The sequence below is a fragment of the Giraffa tippelskirchi genome, chromosome 1 (assembly GCF_054371585.1).
Source record: "Giraffa tippelskirchi isolate mGirTip1 chromosome 1, T2T-mGirTip1v1.2.pri, whole genome shotgun sequence".
NCBI lineage: Eukaryota > Metazoa > Chordata > Mammalia > Artiodactyla > Giraffidae > Giraffa > Giraffa tippelskirchi.
In genome coordinates, this window is record NC_137275.1 from 88,356,466 (window position 1) to 88,383,795 (window position 27,330).

General features: G+C 38.2%; 1 long non-coding RNA gene across 1 annotated transcript in view; it reads left to right on the forward strand.

The window, feature by feature from the left end:
- LOC145530298 (uncharacterized) overlaps window positions 1-24,317 on the forward strand; it is a 141,516-nt gene extending 117,199 nt beyond the window's left edge. Inside the window, exon 3 of the long non-coding RNA XR_014071656.1 lies at window positions 22,709-24,317. This is a non-coding gene — a long non-coding RNA (uncharacterized LOC145530298). The remainder of the gene's footprint in view (window positions 1-22,708) is intronic.
- Window positions 24,318-27,330: the final 3,013 nt, after the last annotated feature.

The window sequence follows — 27,330 nt, forward strand, 5'->3', positions numbered from 1 at the left end:
TAGATGCTTAATATCTATGAGTAATCAGAGTGTTTATGTATTAGAATACTGAACCACCATGGCAATCTAACTACTTGCAGCTTTTAAAGCAATATCTTGAGTTATTTTTTGAATACAAAGAAAAGAACTGCTCTTTACTTTTTAGTTTTGTGATGTGACAAGTTTGTTTTTCATGATTTGGAAACGAAAAATAAAGCTTTGAAAAATCTGGTGGGAGAACAAATACATGTAGGTCCTAAAATACGCTTAAGTTTGATTTTTTAAAAAATGAAAAAAATCCATAATTTACCCAAAGTTCCTTCAGTATTTCCTGACATTATCTTTAATTTCACAAAGTGTACAACCCACTAGAAAAAGGGAGGGCAGCAGATGTAGTAAACAATTCACAATTCATTAGTCATTTAGTCGAAACTCCTAAAATCCAACTGAGGCTGATTCTACTCTGAGAAAATGAAATAAAGATTGATTTAGTTTATTAAGGCCTTATGCCTGTTAGGAATGCATTCAGCTATATTAATCAAATAGGGTTTATTTTTCTCATATAACAAATCTTTATGTGGGTAAGGGCTGCTGTTGGGTCAGCCTCTCCACAATATCCGTATCTTTTCTGTCTGTTCCACAGCTTTCTTTTTTTGACTTCAGTACTTAAGGTGTTGCTGTAATTCCTGGCTTTATGCCAATAGTCAAGGCAGAAAGAAAGGAGGAAAGGGTGGTACTATCAATTGCTTTTTTATCTTTTTTAAATTTATTTATTTTAATTGAAGGCTAATTACTTTACAATACTGTAGTGGTTTTTGCCATACATTGACATGAATCTGCCATGGGTGTACATGGTCCCCCATCCTGAACCCCCCTCCCACTTCCTTCTCCATCCCATCCCTCAGAGTCATCCCAGTGCACCGGCCCTGAGCACCCTGTCTCATGCATCGAACTGGACTGGTGATCTATTTCACATATGGTAATATACATGTTTCAATGCTATTCTCTCAAATCATCCAACCCTCACCTTCTCACACAGAGTCCAAAAGACTGTTCTTTATATCTGTGTCTCTTTTGCTGTCTCACATATAGGGTCATCATTACCATCTTTCTAAATTCCATATATATGCGTTAATATACTGTATTGGTGTTTTTCTTTCTGACTTAACTTCACTCTGTTTAATAGGCTCCAGTTTCATCCAACTCATTAGAACAGATTAAAATGCATTCTTTTTAATAGCTGAGTAATATTCCATTGTGTATATGTACCACAGCTTCCTTATCCATTCCTCTCCTGATGGGCATCTAGGCTGCTTCCATGTCCTGGCTATTGTAAACAGTGCTGTGATGAACATTGGGGTACATGTGTCTCTTTCAATTCTGGTTTCCTCAGTGTGTATGCCCAGCAGTGGGATTGCTGGGTCATATGGCAGTTCTATTTCCAGTTTTTTGAGGAATCTCCACACTGTTTTCCATAGTGGCTGTACTAGTTTGCATTCCCACCAACAGTGTAAGAGGGTTCCCTTTTCTCCACACCCTCTCCAGCATTTATTGTTTGTACACTTTTTGATAGCAGCCATTCTGACCGGCGTGAGATGGTACCTCAGTGTGGTTTTGACTTGCATTTCTCTGATAATGAGTGATGTTAAGCATCTTTTCATGAGTTTGTTAGCCATCTGTGTGTCTTCTTTGGAGAAATGTCGGTTTAATTCTTTGGTCCATTTTTTGATTGGGTCGTTTATTTTTCTGGTACATTGAGCTACATGAGCTGCTTGTATATTTTTGAGATTAATTCTTTGTCAGTTGCTTCATTTGCTATTATTTTCTCCCATTCTGAAGGCTGTCTTTTCACCTTGCCTATAGTTTCCTTCATTGTGCAAAAGCTTTTAATTAGGTCCTATTTATTTTTGCTTTTATTTCCATTACTCTGGGAGGTGGGTCATAGAGGATCCTGCTATGATTTATGTCAGAGAGTTATATCAATTGCTTTTTTTTAAAAAAAAAGTCAGCAAATGAAATCTTTTCCAGAAATTCTCTACTAGATTGCCCTTTTAAACTCATGATTTCTTTTTTTTATTAAATAAATTTATTTATTTTAGTTGGGGGCTAATTACTTTACAATATTGTAGTAGTTTTTGCCATACATTGACATGAATCAGCCATGGGTTTACATGTGTTTCCCTTCCTGGACCCCCGTCCCACCTCCCTCCCCATCCCATCCCTCTGGGTCATCCCATTGCCCCAGCCCTGAGCATTTGTCTCATGCATCAAACATGGAATGGTGTTCTGTTTCACATATGATAATATACATGTTACAATGCTATTCTCCCAGAACGTCCCACCCTCACCTTCTTACTCAGAGTCCATAAGACTGTTCTATGCATCTGTGTCCCTTATTCTGTCTCACATATAGGGTTATCGTTGCCATTTTTCAAATTCCATATATATATGCATTAGTATACTGTATTGGTGTTTTTCTTTCTGGCTTACTTCACCCTGTATAATGGGCTCCAGTTTCATCCATCTCAATAGAACCGATTCAAATGTATTTTTTTTAATGGCTGAGTAATATTCCATTGTGTATATCTACCATAGCTTCCTTATCCATTCGTCTGCTGATGGACATCTAGGTTGCTTCCATGTCCTGGCTATTGTAAACAGTGCTGCGATGAACACTGGGGTACAGGCGTCTCTTTCAATTCTGGTTTCCTCAGTGTGTATGCCCAGCAGTGGGATTGCTGGGTCATATGGCAGTTCTATTCCCAGTTTTTTAAGGAATCTCCACACTGTTCTCCATAGTGGCTGTACTAGTTTGCATTCCCACCAACAGTGTAAGAGGGTTCCCTTTTCTCCACACCCTCTCCAGCATTTATTGCTTGTAGACTTTTGGATAGCAGCAATTCTGACTGGTGTGAAATGGTACCTCATTGTGGTTTTGATTTGCATTTCTCTAATAATGAGTGATGTTGAGCATCTTTTCATGTGTTTGTTAGCCATCTGTATGTCTTCTTTGGAGAAATGTCTGTTTAGTTCTTTGGCCCATTTTTTGATTGGGTCGTTTATTTTTCTGGAATTGAGCTGCAGGAGTTGCTTGTATATTTTTGAGATTAATTCTTTGTCCGTTGCTTTGTTTGCTATTATTTTCTCCCATTCTGAAGGCTGTCTTTTCATCTTGCTTATAGTTTCCTTTGTTGTGCAAAAGCTTTTAATTTTAATTAGGTCCCACTTGTTTATTTTTGCTTTTATTTCCAATATTCTGGGAGGTGGGTCATGGAGGATCCTGCTGTGATTTATGTCGGAGAGTGTTTTGCCTATGTTTTCCTCTAGGAGTTTTATAATTTCTGGTCTTACGTTTAGATCTAATCCATTTTGAAACTCATGACTTTTTGACCAGAACTCTGTCACATGGCAACCTGTTGTGAGTCTGTGAAAATGAATGTCTAGCTTTTGGATTCTCTAATAGGCAGCAATGGAAAGGACAGTTGGGAAATGACTTTTGAGTTGGTTGAAGAACAGTGTCTGCCACAATATCTTCTCATTTCTGCTGTCTCTGGGGCTGGACACTTTAAAAACAAGATTGCTGTGAGCTTAACTACCGAAAAGGCAGCTTAACTACCATGTAGGGCTTCCTGAAGTTCTTGCAGAATCTTACTATTGTATCACTTCTTCATTTTCACCCTGCACATGATGTTTCCTAAAATATTTCTTACTCCATCTCTCTGCTGACAGTATAGTTTAGTAGTGGGAATTCAGGCTCTGGAGGTAGATGGCTATGGTTTGAATCCCATCTGAATTGCTTTCTAGCAGTTGTAATCTTGATCAGGTTATTTAACTTCTGAAGGACTTCCTATCTTCATTTGTCAACTGTGAATAATAATGGAACTTACCCCATAGAGTTGCTATAAAAAATTAATTGATATAACCCATGCTAAGCATATTCTAAATGCTTGATAAATGTTGACTTATCTCTAGATCTTACCAATGATTGTAATCACAATACTTGACATATAGAAGGAGCTCAGCTAAGAAAACCCTTACAGTTTCCTTCTTTGTGTTAAATGACACATTTTAATGTAATGGTGTGAGTGTATTATGTTTGTATGATTTGTGGAGATGGGGTATAGCTAGAATCTTTCATGGAAATGCCCTAGCCCCCAGGATTTCTGCCTCTTTGAAAAATTTACCTAAATGAACTATATTTACAAAGATGAACTTTTAAAAAGACCCAAAATTGAAAAACAAATTTCTAACATTTGGAAAACTCAGCAGTGGCCACAGGACTGGAAAAGGTCAGCTTTCATTCCAATCCCAAAGAAAGGAAATGCCAAAGAATGTTCAAACTACCATAGAATTGCACTCATCTCACACAGTAGTAAAGTAATGCTCAAAATTCTCCAAGCCAGGCTTCAACAACCTGTGAACCATGAACTTCCAGATGTTCAAGCTGGATTAAGAAAAGGCAGAGGAACCAAAGATCAAATTGCCAACATCCACTGGATCATCAAAAAAGCAAGAGAGTTCCAGAAAAACATCTACTTCTGCTTTATTGACTATGCCAAAACCTTTGACTGTGTGGATCACAACAAACTGTGGAAAATTCTGAAAAAGATGGGAATACCAGATCACCTGACCTGTCTCTTGAGAAATCTGTATGCAGGTCAAGAAGCAACACTTAGAACTGGACATGGAACAACAGACTGGTTCCAAATAGGAAAAGGAGTATATTAAGGCTGTATATTGTCACTCTGCTTATTTAACTTATATGCAGAGTACATCATGAGAAACGCTGGGCTGGATGAAGCACAAGCTGGAATGAAGATTGCCGGGAGAAATATCAATAACTTCAGATATGCAGATGACACCATCCTTATGGCAGAAAGTGAAGAAGAACTAAAGAGCCTCTTGATGAAAGTCAAAGAGGAGAGTGAAAATTTGGCTTAAAGCTCACCATTCAGAAAACTAAGATCATGGCATCTGGTCCCATCACTTCATATCAAATAGATGGGGAAACAGTGGAAACAATGGCAAACTTTATTTTTCTGGGGTCCAAAATTACTGCAGGTGGTGACAGCAGCCATGAAATTAAAAGACACTTACTCCTTGGAAGGAAAGTTATGACCAACCTAGATAGCATATTAAAAAGCTGAGACATTACTTTGCTAACAAAGGTCCATCTAGTCAAGGCTATGGTTTTTCCAGTAGTCATGTATGGATGTGAAAGTTGGACTATAAAGAAAGCTGAGTGCAGAAGAATTGTTGCTTTTGAACTGTGGTGTTGGAGAAGACTTTTGAGAGTCCCTTGGACTGCAAGGAGATCCAACTAGTCTATCCTAAAGGAAATCAGTCCTGGGTGTTCATTGGAAGGACTGATGCGAAGCTGAAGCTCCAATACTTTGGCCACCTGATGCGAAGAACTGACTCATTTGGAAAGACCCTGATGCTGGGTAAGATTGAAGGCAGGAGAAGAGAACGACAGAGGATGAGATGGTTGGATGGCATCACTGACTCAATGGACATGAGTTTGAGTAAACCCCAGGAGTTGGTGATGGACATGGAGGCCTGATGTTCTGCAGTCCATGGGGTTGCAAAGAGTTGGACACGACTGAGCGACTGAACTGAACTGAACATCTTTATGTTGTTTTTCATTAAAATGTCTGCTTCAGTGGAAAATGATGTGAGTGCCATTGAGAGGTATTAGGATCACCTAGTGAAAGAAGGGATGCACATGTCTCTGCCTCTGCACTGGGACAACAAGAAGCCTAGGTCCTAAACGGAGCAGCTGCATGGCTGCAGGCTCATTTTCACATTCTCTCTTCCCCACTGGAAAGTTTAATGAAAACCTCTTTGAGAAAGTATCTAAAAATAAAGAATTAATCCATCTTAAAAGAAAAAAATTAACAGGTACTATTTCTCCTGACATATTACCTTCAGGGACATTAAGAGTGAGAGGAGGTCATGGCGAATGCTGTTCTCTGACCAACTGAAAAATCTTTTCCCAACTGTCCTTCCCATTGCTGCCTATTAGACATTAGAAAAACTGGATACTCATTTTCCCAGACTCACATTGTTTCATCTGACATATAATATGAAAGTGAAAGTCACTTAGTCGTGTCTGATTCTTTGTGACCCCATGGATTATACAGTCCATGAAATTCTCCAGGCCAAAATACTGAAGTGGGTAGCTATTCCCTTCTCCAGGGGATCTTCCCAACCTAGGGATCGAACCCAGGTCTCCCGCATTGCAGGCAATTTCTGCTGAGCCACAAGGGAAGGCCAACATATAACACTTCCGAATATTTTGTTAGTGCTTTCCCAGTTGTTTATTTTTATGGCATAGATATTGACAGAAGATAAAATGGTACCCCGAGAATATTTTTGTCAAGAACAAAACACACGGTTTAAGGGGGAGAAAAATTTGATCAAGAAATGGTTGGTAGGAAGGTGAATGTGCCTCAGCGGAGAGGAGGATGCTGATTAGAAATGTGGAGGCAGTTCTGAGGCCAGCTGTTAACTTGACAATTTTACTCCTCTTCAGCTCTGGTTTCATGTTTTGATTAAGAGGTACTCACTTTCTGATTTACAGAGCATTCTTTCTTGCCTTTGGTGTTTAAGTAATTGAAGTTAATCTCTTTGAAGAAGATCTCAGTTGAATTAATATAAGACTGAAAGAATCATTAAGAGAAAATTAATAAAACACTTTAGGGTGAGTAATACAGATATTACAGTCTTAACGTCTATAATCTGACCCAACAGACAGAATAAGCTCTAGAAAAGCAGGGAGTATGAGCCAAATGTTCAGCTTCTCTCATTAAAAAACAGGATTACACAACAGTATAGAATCTGTAAGTCTATTGTTTTAAGAAGGAATTAAGCAGAATTTGTTTATCTGCCTTATAATTATACCAGATATCCAGTCTAGAGGACTCTCTCAGCTCCTAGATGTCTCCTATTACATGGAAGAAATATCCTTGCTTGTTATAAAAGCTTAATAACAGATTGGAGTCTGAGAGTTGGAGGGGAGAAAAGAAAAGAGAAGAGAAGGAATGACTCTGGAAGGAAAGTAAAGCCATAGGGCTTTTGCATCCTGATTTCCTGTCTCTTGTCTTTGGTTTCCAAGGGGATGATGCAAGGTACAGACAGGGACCTTAGATAAGTGAATGGGTGGTAAAGAGCAGGGCATTTTCATCTGCTCTCCCATTTGTAGGGTGACAATTCAATTTATGATCCAGAGCACAACATTTTCTAGAGTGAAAGAAATCACACTGAGACATTTGGGAAAATTGACAATTTTTTTGTTGTTGAACATCTGGTATATATGGTTAGCTACTCTGTACCAAGAAGGTGTGCATAACCAACCTACTTTAGAGGATATGGTGCCTCCTGATAGAGTGAGTGCCCTGATGGCCTTCCTCTGTGTCATGCACCCTGAGAGGAGAGCCAGCCAGCCTGTCATTAGGAAGCTTCTGATGAGGTTAGGTGACCCCACAACAGAGACAGGTGAAAACTCCAGCCCATGAGACTGGATGAAGTAAATGGTGATCACCAAGTGTAGGTAGTCTATAAAGATACTGTGAGTCAAAGAGCCTACTGTGATCCAGGGGTAGCTGGATTATCAGAGGTCATTAGACTCTAGTGATCTGAAGACAGATGACATTGCTCCAGAAAACAGTGTCTGCATGAAAAGAGGGGTGTCTTTTCACCTTGCTTATAGTTTCCTTTGTTGTGCAAAAGCTTTTAAATCAAGGTGAAAAGACAGCCTTCAGAATGGGAGAAAATAATAGCAAACGAAGCAACGGACAAAGAATTAATCTCAAAAATATACAAGCAACTCCTGCAGCTCAATTCCAGAAAAATAAACGACCCAATCAAAAAGTGGGCCAAAGAACTAAACAGACATTTCTCCAGAGAAGACATATGGATGGCTAACAAACACATGAAAAGATGCTCAACATCACTCATTATCAGAGAAATGCAAATCAAAACCATAATGAGATACCATTTCATGCCCATCAGAATGGCTGCTATCCAAAAGTCTACAAGCAATAAATGCTGGAGAGGGTGTGGAGAAAAGGGAACCCTCTTACACTGTTGGTGGGAATGCAAACTAGTACAGCCACTATGGAGAACAGTGTGGAGATTCCTCAAAAAACTGGAAATAGAACTGCCATATGACCCAGCAATCCCACTGCTGGGCATACACACTGAGGAAACCAGAATTGAAAGAGACGCCTGTACCCCAATGTTCATCGCAGCACTGTTTATAATAGCCAGGACATGGAAGCAGCCTAGATGCCCATCAGCAGATGAATGGATAAGGAAGCTGTGGTACATATACACAACGGAATATTATTCAGCCATTAAAAAGAATACATTCAAATCAAATCTAATGAGGTGGATGAAACTGGAGCCTATTATACAGAGTGAAGTTAAGTCAGAAAAAAACACCAATACAGTATACTAACACATATATATGGAATTTAGTAAATCAGTAAAGATAACCCTGTATGCGAGACAGCAAAAGAGGCACAGGTATATAGAACAGTATTATGGACTCTATGGGAGAGGGCGAGGGTGGGATGATATGAGAGAATGGCATGGAAGCATGTAAATTATCATATGTGAAACGAATCGCCAGCCCAGGTTCGATGCATGATAGAGGGTGCTCAGGGCTGGTGCACTGGGATGACCTGGAGGGATGGGGTGGGGAGGGAAGTGGGAGGGGGGTTCTAGAAGGGGAACATATGTACACCCATGGTGAATTCATGTCAATGTATGGCAAAACCAATACAATATTGTAAAGTTAAAAAATAAATAAACTAATTTAAAAAAAAGAAAAGAGGGGTGTCCTTGCTTGCTGTGCCACAAGGGCACGTAAGCCATATTCCTTTTCTTATATCCCTGGGGGTCAATTTAGGGAGGGAAACAGGGGATGGATTGGCTATATGGGAGATTAAATGTTTTTACTAATAAAAATATGAACAGATAAATTGTGTGGTCTTTTAAGTTATAGGGTAAGAGTAAATTTAAACTGGGTACACATTTATTTGAGTTTCTGTCTTGCAGATAGATTAGTTATAAGCAAAATGAAGGAGATATATCTCTGCAAAATCTAAGTCATACTGAATTATGTAAGCCTCCTTGCTATGTTTAAATAACTATGTATTTGCTGATAGAAGCAAGATCTCCTCTCTGTATTTCTTCCCCAAAAAATCTAAGTAATTTTTATCATTTTATTGAATCATTCCTTGGGTTCACTACTTGATATAAACCATCTACAGTGAGTGGACCTAAGAAACAGGCATTATTATCTGATTTTATAGCTAAGTTGGTCAAGGCTAAAGAAGTAGAAGAACTTGAGCTAGTTCATCTAGTTCACAAGTGATAGAAGTTGGATTTAGACCAAGCTAAAACATTTTCTTGGGCTCCAAAATCACTGCAGATGGTGACTGCAGCCATGAAATTAAAAGATGCTTGCTCCTTGGAAGAGAAGCTATGACAAACCTAGACAGCATATTAAAAAGCAGAGAAATTACTTTACTGACAAAAGTCCATCTAGTTAAAGCTGTTGTTTTTCCAGCAGTCATGTATGGATGTGAGAGTTGGAGCATAAAGAAAGCTGAGTGCCAGAGAATTAATGCTTTTGAACTGTGCTGTTGGAGAAGACTCTTGAGAGTCCCTTGGACTGCAAGGAGATCAAACCAGTCAATCCTGAGGGAAATCATTCCTGAATATTTATTGGAAAGACTGATGCTGAAGCTGAAGCTCCAATACTTTGGCCCCTGTTGTGAAGAACTGATTCCTTGGGAAAGATTATGATGCTGAGAAAGATTGAAGACAGGAGGAGAAGGGGATGACAAAGAATGAGATGGTTGGATGGCATCACCGACTCGATGGACAGGAGTTTGAGGAAGCTCTGGGAGTTTGTAATGGACAGGGAAGCATGGTGTGCTGCAGTTCATGGGGTTGCAAAGAGTTGGACATGACTGAGTGACTGAACTGAACTGAAAACATTTATACGGCTTACATTTTGTTCTGTGTGTGTGTTAGTTGCTCAGTCATGTCTGACTCTATGCCACCCCATGGACTGTAGCCTGCCAGACTTCTCTATCCATGAGATTCTCCAGGCAACGATACTGGAGTGGATTGCTATGTCCTCCTCCAGGGGATCTTCCTGACCCAGGGATCGAACCAGGGTCTCCTGCATTGCAGGCAGACTCTTTACTATCTGAACCACAAGGGAGAGATAAACTCAATGCACTGGACTCTTGATTTCTAATCCCTTTTGTATGGCTTTATTTTATTTTTAACTTTTCAAAATTGAGATATCATTAATTTACAATGTTGTGTTAGTTTTAAGTGTACAGCAAATTGATTCAGTTGTACATATACTTGTTATTGTGTATATATATATGAGTCTGCTTCATAAATAAGTTCATTTGTGTCATATTTTGGACTCCACGTATAAGTGATATCATATGATGTTTGTCTTTCTCTGACTTACTTCACTTAACGATAATCTCTATGATAATGTCATAATGCTGCAAGTGGCATTATGCCATTCTTTTTTTTTTTTTTTGGCTGAGAAATATTCCATTGTGTGTGAGTGTATATATATATTATATATATATGTATACGTATATATATACACACCACATCTTCATCCATTCATTTGTCGATGGACATTTAGGCAGCTTCTCTGTCTTGGCTATTGTAAATAGTGCTGCTGTGAACACTGGGGTGCATGTATCTTTTCAAATTATCATTTTCTCTGGATATATGCCCTGGTGTGGGATTGAAAGATCATATGGTAGCTATTTTTAGTTTTTTGAGAAACCTCCTTACTATTTTACACGTGGGTAAATCAATTTATAATAGCACAGACAGTGTAAGAAAGATCCTTTTTCTCCACATCCTCTCTGTCATTTATTATTTGTAGACTTTTTAATGATGACTATTCTGACTGGTGTGAGGTGATACTTTTTTGTAGTTTTAATTTGCATTTCTCTAATACTTAGCAATGTTGAGCATCTTTTCATATGCCCGCTGGCATTCTGTATGTCTTCTTTTGAAAAATGTCTATTTAGGTGTTCTACCCATATTTTGATTGAGTTGTTTGTTTGTTTGATACTAAGTTGTATGAACTATTTGTATATTTTGGAAATTAATCCCTTGTTGGTTGAATGACTTGCAAATATTCTCCCATTCCATAGATTTTTTTCCCCCCATAAATTGTTTCTTTGTTTCATTTATGGTTTCCTTTGCTCTGCAAAAGATTTTAAGTTTGATTAACTCTCATTTGTTTTATTTTTGTTTTTACTTCCATTATTCTAGGAGATGGATCCAAAAAACGTTGTGGTGATTTATGTCAAAGAATGTTCTGCCTATGTTTTCCTCTAGGAGTTTTATAGTATCCAATCTTATATTTAGAGCTTCACTCCATTTTGAGTTTATTTTTGTATATGGTGTTATAGAATGTTCTCACTTCATTATTTTATGTGTATTGGTAGTTTTTCAGTTTTCCCAGCACTGTTATTGAAGAGACTGTCTTTTCTCCATTGTATATTATTGCCTCCTTTGTCATAGACTAATTGACCATAGGTGAGTGGGTTTATTTCTGGACTTTCTATACTGTTGCATTGATGTATATGTGTGTCTTTATGCTACAGCATATTTTTTTGCTTACTGTTGCTTTGTATAGTATAGTATAGTCTTCAGTAAGGGGTTGATTACTCAAAATCTATTCTTTTCTTAAGATTGGTTTGGCTATTTGGGGTCTTTTGTGTTTTGATACAAATTTCAATTTTTTTGTTGTTGTAATTCTGTGAAAAATTGCATTGGTTTTTCTGTGTGATTTTAAACAATGATTTAAATTGGATTAATTACTACATTTTCTATAGGCAAATAATACATTTTCTTAGCTACAATTAAAGGTACTTAGTGTTTTCTTCTTGGCTGTCCCATGTCTGTGTCTTTTGCATCATTGTCATCCTGGTGGGCTGCCATCTGTGGGGTCGCACAGAGTCGGACACGACTGAAGCGACTTAGCAGCAGCAGCATCTTTAGAATTACCCATTCATTTAATAAATATTTCAGTTCTGTTCAGTTCAGTCACTCAGTCGTGTCTGACTCTGCAACCCCATGGACTGCAGAACGCCAGACCTCCCTGTCCATCACCAACTCCTGGAGCCTACTCAAACTCATGCCCATCGTGTCAGTGATGCCATCCAACCATCTCATCCTCTATCGTCCCCTTCTCCTCCTGCCTTCAATCTTTCCCAGCATTAGGGTCTTTTCCAAGGAGGCAGTTCTTCGCATCAGGGGCCGAAGTATTGGAGCTTCAGCTTCAGCATCAGTCCTTCCAATGAATATTCAGGGCTGATTTCCTTTAGGACTGACTGGTCTGATCTCCTTGCAGTCCAAGGGACTTTTAAGAGTCTTCTCCAACACCACAGTTCAAAAGCATCAATTCTTTGGCGCTCAACTTACTTTATAGTCCAACTCTCACATCCACACATGACTACTGGAGAAACCATAACTTTGACTATATGGACCTTTGTTGGTAAAGTAATTTCTCTGCTTTTTAATATGCTGTCTAGGTTGGTCATAGCTTTTCTTCCAAGGAGCAAGTGTCTTTTAATTTCATGGCTGCCCCAAAAAATAAAGTCAGCCACTGTTTCCACTGTTTCCCTATCTGTTTGCCATGAAGTGATGGGATCAGATGCCATGATCTTAGTTTTCTTAATGTTGAGTTTTAAGCCAACTTTTTCACTCCACTCTTTCACTTTCATGAAGAGGCTCTTTAGTTCTTCTTTGCTTTCTGCCATAAGGGTGGTGTCATCTGTGTATATGAGTTTATTGATATTTCTCCCAGCAATCTTCATTCCAGCTTGTGCTTGCTTCATCCAGCCTGGCATTTCGCATGATGTACTCTACATATAAGTTAAATAAATATTAAGCACCTATTATATTACAGGAACTGTTTTAAGTTTAGCACATATGAATAAATAAAATGATAATGATCCTTATCCCCTTGGAAATTTATTCTATTGGTGGAGATAAAATATAAACAAAATGAGGGAGGAAATTGTAAAATATGGTGGAAAACGATAATTGCAATGCATAAAAATATAAACTTGAATACATGGAGTTGATAATGGACGTGGTTTACTATTTTAGGGAAGATGATAAGAATAGATCCATTTGCAAAAAGCCTGAGGAGGTGACCTTGCACATGTCCAGAAGAAGAGAAGTTCATGTGGAGGGAAATAGGCAGTGCAGGGCCCCTGCAGTTTGTGTGACCAGAGAAGAAGTAAGACAATGTCACAGAGAGAATACTTGAGGGTGTTATATGAACAGCTCTCATAGGAACTTGAAAAGTCACTGCAAGACATTTGACAAGATTGCAATAAGACTTCTAAATTATTTCATATTCCTTCTTAACATGCAGTAGGGCTATAAGCACACACTTCTCTTTTCTACCAGGTGATAATTGCTTTTTCAAATTTGATAGTGGAGAACTAAGTTCATTCAAGAAATTCTACAAGTTTTTCGAAATTTCCTTTTCCTTTTCATATTTGGGGTAGAAAACACAAAAGAAGGGAAAAATAAGGGAGAGTTTGTTCTGTGGAATACTATGGGGTAGATAGTTCAAAGTAGGAAAATATCAAGAAAGCCTCTGAGAAAAGAACTGGATTGTGATCTTTATTTATCTGATCATTGAGTTACCCACAACAGGTATAGCTAACACATTAAATGGGATCAGATATCAGCTCTAGAAGAAACTTTGGTAGCATGTATTACTAAACTTTATTTTATTAATATTTAACATATTTTAAATTTTATTAGTATTTTATAAAAATTTTAGTATGTTAAAGACTGTATTACCAAGAATAGTATTAAAGATGGATCAGCCTAACAAAAAGGAAGATGTATAGCTGGTAGAGAGTTTTATAAGTCAGAAACTATTTTTAATTGATTTTCACACACTTCTGCTGATGTTTTTGTGCCTGTGGAAAAAATGAAAATCATATATAATACATTTTGATACAAAACACAGGAATATATTGATTTACAGATTTTTTCTTTCAGAAACATTTTCATTTATACCTGAACAGTTAAATAGATAGTTCACAAGTTCACTATCACAAATAGATAGTTCACAACATTGTTAATAGATAGTTAATAGATTGTTAATAGATAGTTCACATTTTCATTTATACCTGAACAGTTAAATAGATAGTTCACAAGTTCACTATCACAAATAGATAGTTCACAACATTGTTAATCGGCTATACCCCCAATGCAAAATAAAAAGTAAAACTTTGGAAAAAAGGTGGTTTATGAACCTGTGATGTTCAGAACATTTCAATTAAACAACAGATACTTAAGACAGACTTTGGAGTGGCATTGTATGGTGTACACAAGACAAATAAGATATAATCTTTACACAAGATTGTATCTTTATACAAAAGATTATATCTTTAAAGATATAATCTTTAACCATTATGAATATCTAAACTACTTGGAGATATAAGAAAAATGCACAAAATACGAAGAGATATTAACACAAGGCAATATATATATTCAAGGGTGTAACTGCATAGTTTCTAACCATAATAGTGGCTTAGAGATGGATGAGTTGATTGGGTTTAGTTATAGAAAACATATGGAGAAGATTGGATTTAAGCTGGGCACTGGAAAATAGATAGGTTTCGAAAAGACAAAGGAGAAGCATCAGAAATAACCTAAACATGATTGAAGACATGAATTGGCATCATTGTGTTATATAGACATTTAGAGAGACTGATCTGATTTGGATGAATGACTTACGCTTGCAGCTAGAGGGGAAATAGTGTGCATAATCTGACTCTGGAGTTTAGATTATGAAGGCCTTAGGGTTTTATATGACATAAAAAGCAATAAGGAATTATTATAATAATAAAAACAATCAGTAGTTTTCAGTATTAGCCCAGGCATAATTGTTGAGTTTTCTCCCTCTATTCCACCATTTCTCTGAGGATTGAGCTCTGTTTTAGGAAGCTTATGAATGTTCTAGACTATTGAAAAAGATTAGTTCACAAGGGAGAGTTTGGATGGGACTAAGTAAATTCCTAGCTATTGGAGGGTGTCATTTCTGCCGAGAGACATACAGACAAATCAGGGTCAATGGAAGGTTTGCACCAAGCAGCTACAAAGAGCACATCTAACAGCGCTCCTAACACAGGGATGGACAATAGGCTCATTTGGCTTTCTCTGTCTAACATTTTTTTGGGGGCCAGACAATGCTTAGCAGTGCCTAGATGTGATTTCAATCCTTTCCTAGAGTCCCCAGGTCTTGTCTTTGGCATCTCATTCTGAGATCTATAGACATCCTACAAGTTCCTATGTCATTGAATCCTCTTTCCTCCTGAGACCAATAATTCTCATTTAGTTTTGCCTAAGTCAGATAGTCAGGGTAATCCTATAGTCTTTTATGAATCTTATGAATCTATTTTTATGACATGAACTCTGTGCTCTGCTTCTGTTTTCCTTTCTGATTTTTGAGAGTCACTTCTTCCCTTAATAATCTTGGTTCCTACAAAAAAAAAAAATTGGTTGTTTTGTTTTATTTTTGTTGTGAGTTCAGGACCTTATTTACAATTTAAAAAAATGAGAAGCATACAAACTGAACATTGGCAGTTTATTTTAACTTTTCTTCCTACTTCATAATTCTGATCTCTGACTGATTGGAGAATTACACATAAGGAAATACGATATAAAGAGTAATATTTCAAGCCATTTTCTCACTACATAATAGTGATAGTAATATTTATTGACCGCATAGCCTGTGCCAGAACCTGGGACAATACACATGGATTATCTCATCTTGATTAAATAATTAATGATTTGATTAATCAGTATAGTATTAAATGTTATGCACGGGTATATATTTTGAGTAAAGATAGTAGAACTCTGAGGAGTTAAACACTTTGACAAGCTTGTCGAGCTAGAAAGTCAATGGTCAAGTGAAGGTTCAAACCCAGAAATCTAATCCAGAGCCTCCACTTACTTGACTGTGCTCTCAAAATATTTTCTTTATCAAGAAATTAACATAATTGCAGAAGTACATTTGGAAGATTAGTTTGGCATCTGTATAAGAGCCTAGAGAGAGAGGATTATTAGTTTGAAGGTTATTTTAAGTTTTCAATATGTCAAGTGCTATAGGCATAAATTCAAGTGGAAGTCCTAGATGTTTAAACCTCATGGGCCAGGGTTATGTGAGCAACATGAAGATGCATAAGAATTTAAGATTAGAAATTTTAGGAACTAACAGGAAAATATAAAATATACCCTAGAGGTATTTTCCAAAAGTCTTTGACCACAAAATATCTGGGACACTTGTTATAAACAAAGAATCCTGAGCCCAAGCCAGCCAGTCCATAAGAAGCAGATTCTCTAAGGGAATCTCCTTTTCTAAATGAAGATATCAGTGACTTTTCTATGATAAGAGAAATTGAAGAAGACATTACAGAACATGCCTTTTACTTTTTTCTTGATAGAAGCTATATATTGCTTCATTATAGTTACCTTTCTTAATTCACTGGCACAATTTACTTTTTTACAATTGGTACTTAATGTGTAGAGTGGTTAACAACTTAGGCCAAGACTGTTAATGTCTTTCAGTTCAACTAGATAAATCATCCAGGTAACTTGAGATTTTATTGCCATGGAATCATTTTCATAGCAGCATGCTGTGTTGATTTTGTGCCATTAGACACATGGCCAATTTAATATTGGCAAACAGGAAAATGAAATGTGAACTCGTGTCCCAGATGCGTTTCCAAGATCCTGTTTTATTAGCCAAGTTAGCCAATTTTAAAGTAGAGTGGGGTAATCACTGATATAATTTCCTTAGCTACTTCTATGGACAGTGAATTAAACCTCCCTATACTTGATAGGCTCAAGCTTTTAAAGTTCAGCTTTAGAATTCAATTTTAATGTTGGGCTTAAACAATACGTATTTGGGGTTGAAAATTTTCTTCAGTGTTTCTGATGGCCTGGAGAAATGAATGTAATAACCAGTTTGACAAATAACATCAGAATATGCAGTCTTTTTACATACAAATTCCCTCATCAATTTCCTATAGTAGCTATGAAGCATTTGGGAGTAGAGAGTTCTAGGTCAGAATTCACCAAGTGAGGTAGTAAGTGTACTCATGGCAGCCCTCTAAGGAGAAGTCTTTTTTTTTTTTTTTCTTTATCACTTGTAAGCAGTTGTTCTTTGTTTACTTCCCAGATACTTTTAGTATTATTAAAAATCTCAGAGAGATCTGCAGGGATGCAAGTACAAAATTCTTCCCCTAAAATAGCACACATTACCCTTGAAGAAATTAAAAGACTCTTTAATTTTTTTTCTTTCTTTTAATTTTAAAAGACTCTTCCAAATTTGCTCTTTGGAAGAAAAGCAATGACAAACCTACACAGCATAATAAAAAACAGAGAGACGTTACTTTGCCTACAAAGGTCTGTATAGTCAAAGTTATGGTTTTTCCAGGCGTCGTGTATAAATGTGAGAGCTGGACCATAAAGAAGGCTGAGCGCTGAAGAATTGATGCTTTTGAACTGTGGTGTTGGAGAAGACTCTTGAGAGTCCCTCGGACTGCAAGGAGATCAAACCAGTCAATCCTAAAGGAAATCAATTCTGAATATTCGTTGGAAGGACTGATACTGAAGCTGAAGCTCCAATACTTGGGCCACCTGATGCAAAGAACTGACTCATTAGAAATTGTATGTGAAACAGAACACCATTCCATGTTCGATGCATGAGACAAGGGCTCAGGGCCGGGGCAATGGGATGACCCAGAGGGATGGGATGGGGAGGGAGGTTGGTGGGGGGTCCAGGAAGGGGAACACATGTAAACCCATGGCTGATTCATGTCAATGTATGGCAAAAACTATTACAATATTGTAAAGTAATTAGCCCCCAACTAAAATAAATAAATTTATAAAAAAAAAAAAAAAGAAAAGACCCTGACGCTGAGAAGGATTGAGGGCAGGAGGAGAAGGGGATGACAGAGGACGAGATGGTTGGATGGCATCACTGACTCAATGGGCATGGGTTTGAGCAAGCTCCAGAAGACGATGAGGGAAAGGGAAGCCTGACATGCTGCTGTCCATGGAGTCGAATGGATCAGACACCACTGAGTGACTGAACAACACCCCTAAAGAGGCCCATATTATATCTACTGCAACTCTAATTTGAACCACTTGTGTTCAACTGCATGAACTTTTTGGTCGAGGAGTTCTTTGGCCTTAGTGGCATTATCTAAATTGTCCATTATTTTCTGAAAATTTCCCACTGTAGTAAGCATTTCAGTTCTTGAATCAGAGCCCAGTTTTCCCCTTCTTGCATTAAATTACATACTTATCTCTTTTTCTTAAAAGAAAAATCAAGTGGCCCCAAATGGACCCTGAATGATATGAGAGACAATCTTGAAAGCAGTATAAGTTTGCTAAGGTAGTGAGTTCCTGTCCAATATGTGGGTAATAACATATTAATATTAATCTAGCTTACATAATATAAAATGTAATTACTGTTAAAATAAAAATTTCAGAATAATGGATCAATCTGGTTAAATTCCAGTTTACATTTTTGAAAGCCTTACATGTTATGCAGAAGTAGCAGTGGTTTATTTCATCAGTGGTTCTGTGTAAGTTTAGGAAGAACATGCTAAAATAGACTAAAAATATATAAACTCATGTTATGCTTAATGCTGAAAATCAGAGAAGGCATAGTTATTTTTATTAAATAGAAATAAAAGATGTCTTATTTGCAAAATTTTACCTAAAGTATGGGAACTTGAGTTCTTAAGACATCCGAGTCAACTTTCAATGAGAATACTCTCTTTTCTTTTTTTAGCATATTGCAAGTAATAGTTTAATGACTTTATTTTCTAAGGATTTTTAGGAATATTCAATATCTAAGCACTCATTTATCTCCATAATCCTCTAAGAAGCACTCCTTAATCTTTAGAGAGACTTTTCCTTGCATGTTCCTTCTGAGCACCTCATTGATTAATCATTCCACTTTTTATGTATTTTCTCTGTTTTCTTAGTCAAGACAGAGAAAAAATTACCCCTATGTCCTTTCTGTTTACAGTATCTTCAAGTATTGATATCTTTGTTAAGACGCTCCCTTTTTTAAGGTTGAATGGCTGATGTAGGGGCATGTTGTTATTTTATCTGTAAGGGCATATATTCATTCAAGATTCTGAATTTTTTATTGAGTGTAGCTGACGTATATTAGTTTCAAGTGTGTAGCATAATGACTTGATATTTATATAAATTGCAAAACAATCACCACAATAAGTCTAGTTAATGTCTATCATCATAGATAGTTACAAAAATATTTTTTCTTGTGATGAAGTCTTTTAAGATCTGCATATTGGGACTTCCCTGGTGGCTCAGATGGTGAAAGAATCTGCCTGCAATGCAGGAGACCCAGATTTAGTCCCTGGGTTGGGAAGATCCCCTAGAGAAGGGAATGGCTACCCACTCCAGTATTCTTGCCTGGAGAATTCCATGGACAGCGGAGCCTGGTGGGCTACAGTCCATGGGGTTGCAGAGTCAGACACGACTGAGCTACTAACATATAATACAGTATTATTAACTGTAGTCACACCCTCTATGTTTCAACAGTTCAGTTCAGTTCAGTCACTCAGTCGTGTCCTACTCTTTTGGACCCCATGAATCACAGCATGCCAGGCCTTCATCACTATGACTTATTCACGTTATAACTGGAAGCTTGTACCTTTTTGACCCCTTTCATACATCTCTGGTAACCTCACCCCCACCTCTGGCAACCACCAATCTGTTCTCTGTATCCATGAGCATGGTTTTGTTTGTCTGTTGTAGATTCCACATATAAATGAGATCATTCTGTATTTGTCTTTGTCTGACATTTCAGTTATCATAAAGCCCTTAAAGTCTATCCATGTTGTTGCAAATGGAAAGATTTCCTTCCTTTTTACAGCTGGATAATTTTGTATATTGTATATATATATATATGTGTGTGTGTGTGTGGATATAAATATGGAGAAGGCAATGGCACCCCACTCCAGTACTCTTGCCTGGAAAATCCCATGGACCAGCCTGGTAGGCTATAGTCCATGGGGTCGCTAAGAGTCGGACACGACTGAGCGACTTCACTTTCACTTTTCACTTTCATGCACTGGAGAAGGCAATGGCAACCCACTCCAGTATTCTTGCCTGGAGAATCCCAGGGACGGAGGGGCCTGGTAGGCTGCAGTCCAGGGGGTCGCGAAGAGTCGGACATGACTGAGTGACTTCACTTTCACTTTTCCCATTCATGCACTGGAGAAGGAAATGGCAACCCACTCCAGTATTCTTGCCTGGAGAATCCCAGGGATGGCAGAGCCTGGTGGGCTGCCATCTATGGGGTCGCACAGAGTCGGACACGACTGAAGCGACTTAGCAGCAGCAGCAGCAGTGCATATATATAAAGAATTTGCTTTATCCATTCTCCATTGAGGATGCTTAGGTTGTTTCCATATCGTGGGTATTGTAAATAATGCTGCAAAGAACAGTGAACATAAGGGTGTATGTATCTTTTTGACTTAGTGTTTTTGTTTTCTTCAGATAAATACCCAAAAGTGGAATTGCTGGATCATATGGTAGTTGTTTTTTTTTTTAGGAATTGACACCCTGTTTTCCATAATGTCTGCACTATTTACATTTTTACCAACATTGCACAAGGCTTCTCTTTTCTCCATATCCTCACCAACACTTCTTATTTCTTGTCTTTTTGATGATAGCCATTTTGGCAGATGTGAGGTGATATCCTTGTGGTTTTGGTTTTCATTTCCTTGTTTTTTTTTTTGTTAGAATTAGGTTAGAGGCTTAAGGAAGGAGATGACAGAGGTGAGTTGCATTCTCATCACATCCTATCAAGAGGACCTTAACCTTGATAAATGGGCAGAAGTACTGTTTGTCAAGTTTCTCTACAGCAAAGTTACTGCCCACCTTCCTTACTTTCACTACTTGTTGGAAGCAAGTCACTAGGCACAGAACACACTCAAGCCTGGGGGGTGGGAAAGGGAAGGTTAAGCTTAATTCCTGGAGTGGAGAAGGAATCTGTATAATTTGGAATTCTTCTGTACTAAAGATATATCTCTTTTCCCTCCTTCCTTCATCCTTCCCTACTTCCTTCCCTTTCTTCTTTTCCTCCCTCCCTTCCTTTATTTATTTATAATAATTTATTTTTCCTTGGCATGGACTCACAGGTAAGATATTTTATAATTTTGATTACGATTTAATATTACATTATTTTATTGCAACAAATGTTCCAGCTTCAGTCATTGGAATTTCCTTCAGATTGGCTCCTGTGTTTTTTGACATGCACTGTCCTTTTGACTTATGAAGACTTCTTTACTTTCTGACATGACAGGATGGTTTAGGCTCATCTTGTATATTCCCTGGCCTAACTCTAGAATCAACCATTTAGCCCACGAGTCTTGATTCCATTTACTGGAGAATACTATTTAGAAACCATGAATGGGGCATTGTGTGCCTTTTCAGATTTTGAAGTGAGAAACCAGTGCTAATATTAATAATATATGTAGTTATTTATGTTAGTAATAATAAAACATATATAGTAAGAAGAATAATCTAAATAGTAAATAAAATATGTGATAATAATAAAATATAAAATAATAAAATATATTTTGTTTAAAGAAAAAAATCTCACGGAGAGTTGTCCCTTGAACTTTTGAAACATTTACTTATTACTTTACAAAAAGAAACATTGAATTTAAGACCTGGCCCTGGTTATTGGAAGTGACAATCTAACGACCAATGGCCAAATATTCTCTTAAATTAGGAAATCATCATCAAGTAGGTGTTAATTGAAGCTAAGGGCATGTGTGAATGAGTGAATTACAAAAAAGCGTATGGAGAATGAAATATCAGCAATGCCACAATTTAAAGATTGTCACAAGAAGGGGAATCTATAATGGAAATGGGAAAGGAGTACCAGAAAAACATAGAAATAACCAGGGGACAGTGATGAGATGGAACAAATGTAGAAGATAGTATCAAGAAGCAGGATTTAGAACTAATATAAATTGTGGATGGTTTCAAGAAGGCTTCATAAAATTATGGAACAATATAAAAGCAATGATCCATAAATGTTTATGGTAAGTTAGAGGCATTTTGGCTTCCAACTGTAATTATCATCAGAGGGTCATAAAATTTGAAAGCAGTTTGATTGGTTTTATGTTAAAGGAAAACTATTGAAGAATTGACTACTTAAACATGAAGAGCATGAAACAGAAAATAGGTAAATGCAACCCCCCACCCCCCACTCAATGGTATACACAAATTATTTTTACTGTAAAGAGAGAGAATGTCTTAAAATGGATTGGGAATAAGAATATTCTTGACAGGTAATGGAAATGAAGATGTGGTCGGGGATGCTGGCAACTGGCTGCAAAATCTGTCCCTGACTTGACGCCTTTATCTCTCCTGGGACTTCTCATTATTTCTACCACATTCCAAAGGATATGTTTTCCACTTTAAAATATATCCAAAAGTAAAAATAAGTTTAATTTAATGATTTAAATCACATGCTTTAATGTCTTGGAACACACGGGACTTACGTAGAAGACAACAGAGAATACCAGGCACCTAGGTAATCTGGCCTTGAAGATCATGCTTTCTTTCTTACCTTTAGATTCTAGTTGGCAGGAGCACAGCGGCTGCGACCCCATGTCCAAGGTCAGGGGCGGCGATCAAGAGGATCTACCCCACATCCAAGGTCAAGGGCGGCAGCCGAAAGGATCTACCCCACGTCCAAGGTAAGGAGCAGCGGCTGCGCTTTGCTGGAGCAGCCGTGAAGAGATACCCCATGTCCAAGGTAAGAGAAACCAAAGTAAGACAGTAGGCACTGAGAGAAGGCATCAGAGGGCAGACAGATTGAAACCACAATCACAGACAACTAGCCAATCTGATCACACGAGCCACAGCCTTGTCTAACTCAATGAAACTAAGCCATGCCGTGTGGGGCCCCCAAGATGGACGGGTCATGGTGGAGAGGTCTGACAGAATGTGGTCTGCTGGAGAAGGGAATGGCAAACCACTTCAGTATTCTTGCCTTGAGAACCCCATGAACAGTGTGAAAAGGCAAAAAGATAGGACACTGAAAGATGAACTCCCTCGGTTGGTAGGTGCCCAATATGCTACTGGAGATCTGTGGAAAAATAACTCCAGAAAGAGTGAAGGGACGGAGCCAAAGCAAAAACAACACCCAGTTGTGGATGGGACTGGTGATAGAAGCGAGGTTTGATGCAATATTGCTGTAAAGAGCAATATTGCATAGGAACCTAGAATGTTAGGGCCATGAATCAAGGCAAATTGGAAGAGGTCAAACAGGAGATGGCAAGAGTGAACATTGACGTTCTAGGAATCAGCGAACTAAGATGGACTGAAATGGGTGAATTTAACTCAGATGACCATTATATCTACTACTGTGGGCAGGAATCCCTTAGAAGAAATGGAGTAGCCATCATAGTCAACAAAAGAGTCCGAAATGCAGTACTTGGATGCAATCTCAAAAACAACAGAATGATCTCTATTCATTTCCAAGGCAAACCATTCAATATCATGGTAATCCAAGTCTATGCTCTGACCAGTAACGCTGAAGAAGCTGAAGTCAAACGGTTCTATGAAGACCTACAAGACCTTCTAGAACTAACACCCAAAACAGATGTCCTTTTCATTATAGGGGACTGAAATGCAAAAGTGGGAAGTCAAGAAACCCCTGAGTAACAGGCAAATTTGGCCTTGGGGTACAGAATGAAGCAGGACAAAGGCTAATAGAGTTTTGTCAAGAGAACACACTGGTCATAGCAAACACCCTCTTCCAACAACACAAGAGAAGACTCTACACATGGACATCACCAGATGGTCAACACCGAAATCAGATTGATAATATTCTTTACAGCCAAAGGTGGAGAAGCTCTATACAGTCAGCAAAAACAAGACCAGGAGCTGACTGTGGCTCAGATCATGAACTCCTTGTTGCCAAATTCAGACTTAAATTGAAGAAAGTAGAGAAAACCACTAGACCATTCAGGTATGACCTAAATCAAATCCCTTATGACTATACAGTGGAAGTGAGAAATAGATTTAAGGGACTAGATCTGATAGACAGAGTGCCTGATGAACTATGGATGGAAGTTCATGCCATTGTACAGGAGACAGGAATCAAGACCATCCCCAAGAAAAAGAAATACAAAAAAGCAAATGGCTGTCTGAGGAGGCCTTACAAATATCTAGGAAAAGAAGAGAAATGAAAAGCGAAGGAGAAAAGGAAAGATATACCCATTTGAATGCAGAGTTCCAAAGAATAGCAAGGAGAGATAAGAAAGCCTTCCTCAGCGATCAATGCAAAGAATTAGAGGAAAGCAATAGTATGGGAAAGACTAGAGATCTCTTCAAGAAAACTAGAGATACCAAGGGAACATTTCATGCAAACATGGGCTCACTAAAGGACAGAAATGGTATGTACCTAACAGAAGCAGAAGATAGTAAGAAGCGGTGGCAAGAATACACAGAAGAACTGTACAAAAAAGGTCTTCATGACTCAGATAATCCCAATGGTGTGATCACTCACCTAGAGCCAGACACCCTGGAATGTGAAGTCAAGTGGGCCTTAGGAAGCATCACTACGAACAAAGCTAGTGGAAGTGAAGGAATTCCAGTTGAGCTATTTCAAATCCTGAAAGATGATGTTGGGAAAGTGCTGCACTCAATGTGCGAGCAAATTTGGCAAACTCAGCAGTGGCCACAGGACTGGAAAAGGTCAGTTTTCATTTCAATCCCAAAGAAAAACAATGCCAAAGAATGCTCAAACTACCGCACAATTGCACTCATCTCACATGCTAGTAAAGTAATGCTTAAAATTCTCCAAGCCAGGCTTCAGCAATATGTGAACCGTGAACTTCCAGATGTTCAAGCTCGTTTTAGAAAAGACAGAGGAACCAGAGATTAAATTGCCAGCATCTGCTGAATCATTGAAAAAGCAAGGGAGTTCCAGAAAAACATCTATTTCTGCTCTATTGACTATTCCAAAGCCTTAGACTGTGTGGATCACAATAAACTGTGGAAAATTCTTAAAGAGATGGGAATACCAGACCACCTGATCTGCCTCTTGAGAAACGTGTATGCAGGTCAGGAAGGAACAGTTAGAACTGGACATGGAACAACAGACTGGTTCCAAATAGGAAAAGGAGTAAGTCAAGGCTGTATATTGTCACCCTGCTTATTTAACTTATATGCAGAGTACATCATGAGAAACGCTGGGCTGGAGGAAGCACAAGCTGGAATGAAGATTGCCGGGAGAAATATCAATAACCTCAGATACAGAGATGGCACCACCCTTATGGCTGAAAGTGAAGAAGAACTAAAGAGCCTCTTGATGAATGTGAAAAAGGAGAGTGCAAAAGTTGGCTTAAAGCTCAACATTCAGAAAACTAAGATCATGGCATCCATTCCCATCACTTCATGGGAAATAGATGGGGAAACAGTGGAAACAGTGTCAGACTTTATTTTTTTGGGCTCCAAAATCACTGCAGGTGGTGACAGCAGCCATGAAATTAAAAGACACTTACCCCTTGGAAAGAGAGTTATGACCAACCTAGACAACATATTAAAAAACAGAGGCATTACTTTGTCAACAAGGTCCGTCTAGTCAAGGCTATGGTTTTTCCAGTGGTCATGTATGGATGTGAGAATTGGACTATAAAGAAAGCTGAGCGCCAAAGAATTGATGCTTTTGAACTGTGGTGTTGGAGAAGACTCTTTAGAGTCCCTTGGACTGCAAGGAGATCAGACCAGTCAGTCCTAAAGGAAATCAGTCCTGAATGTTCATTGGAAGGACTGATGCTGAAGCTGAAGCTCCAGTACTTCAGCCACCTGATGCAAAGAGGTGACTCATTTGAAAAGACCTTGATGCTGGGAAAGATTGAGGGCCAGAGGAGAAGGGGACAACAGAAGATGAGATGATTAGATGGCATCACCAACTCAACGGACATGGGTTTTGTTGGACCCCGGGAGTTGGTGATGGACAGACAGGCCTGGCGTGCTGCAGTCCATGAGGTTGGAACGAGTCAGACACGACTGAGGGACTGAACTGAACTGAGATTCTAGTTCAATCATTAGTTACTAACCTCTCTCCACAGAGCTAGTGGCATTTTTAATATTGTCCAAAATGGCCATTGAGCTTCCCTGGTGGCTCAGTGATAAAGAATCTGCCTGCTAATGCTGTATACGTGGGTATGATCCTTGGGTCAGGAAGATCCCCTGGAGAAGGAAATGGCAACCCACTCCATTATTCTCGCCTGGGAAATCCCATGGACAGAGCAGCCTAGAGAGCTACAGTCCATGGGTTCGCAAGGAGTCAGATATAACTGAGTGACAAACAGCAAAAACAAAGATGCCCCTTATAGCTCTGTGTACCCAGTGTCTACAATAGTGTCAAGAAATGTTTGTTGAATGAACAAATATATGGATTAATGAACTATCCCTGTTATCTTTCAGTACTTTAGAAAGATACAATTCCATAGCATTAGCATCCTTGAATATCATATTATAGTTCTTGAGATTTTAGATTTTGGGTCTATTCATTTCCAAACCTTTTTCTCTTTCTTTATTTTTTCCTTATCTCTCTCTTGCTCTTCATATTTTCGTGTATTATTTTGTATATTATTGGACAAAATTGTTTGGGCTTCTTTCCTGTCTTCAACTTAAAAATTCCACCTTCAAATTTTTATATATTTCTTCCCAAACTGTTGTATAAAATAGTTTTGTGTGGTAAATATTTTGTGCTTAGTCGCTCAGTCGTATGCAACTCTTTGTAACCCCATGGACTGTAGCCTGCCAGGCTCCTTTGTCTTTAGGGATTCTCCAGGCAAGAATACTGGAGTGGGTTGCCATGCCCTTTTCCAGGGTATCTTCCCAACCCAGGATCGAACCCAGATCTCCCGCATTGCAGGCAGATTCTTTACCATCTGAACCAAATATTTTAGGGGTATTCTTTTCCATCATAACAAAGAATAGGAGAATTTAAGTGCTACAATTATAATTTCTATGGAATAGTTTTACTTATTAGTATACCATTAAAAGCCAAACAGTTGTACCTATTAACTTGATGCTACCTGACAGTTTAAATCAGGACATTGACTCTGGATATTGGGAAAATCCGTAGTAAATCTGTAATACTACTTTCCTGTGCTTCGTCTAAGATTTATTAGGAAACAGTTATTATTGACTGGGCTTCACATGTTTTTCCTTGAG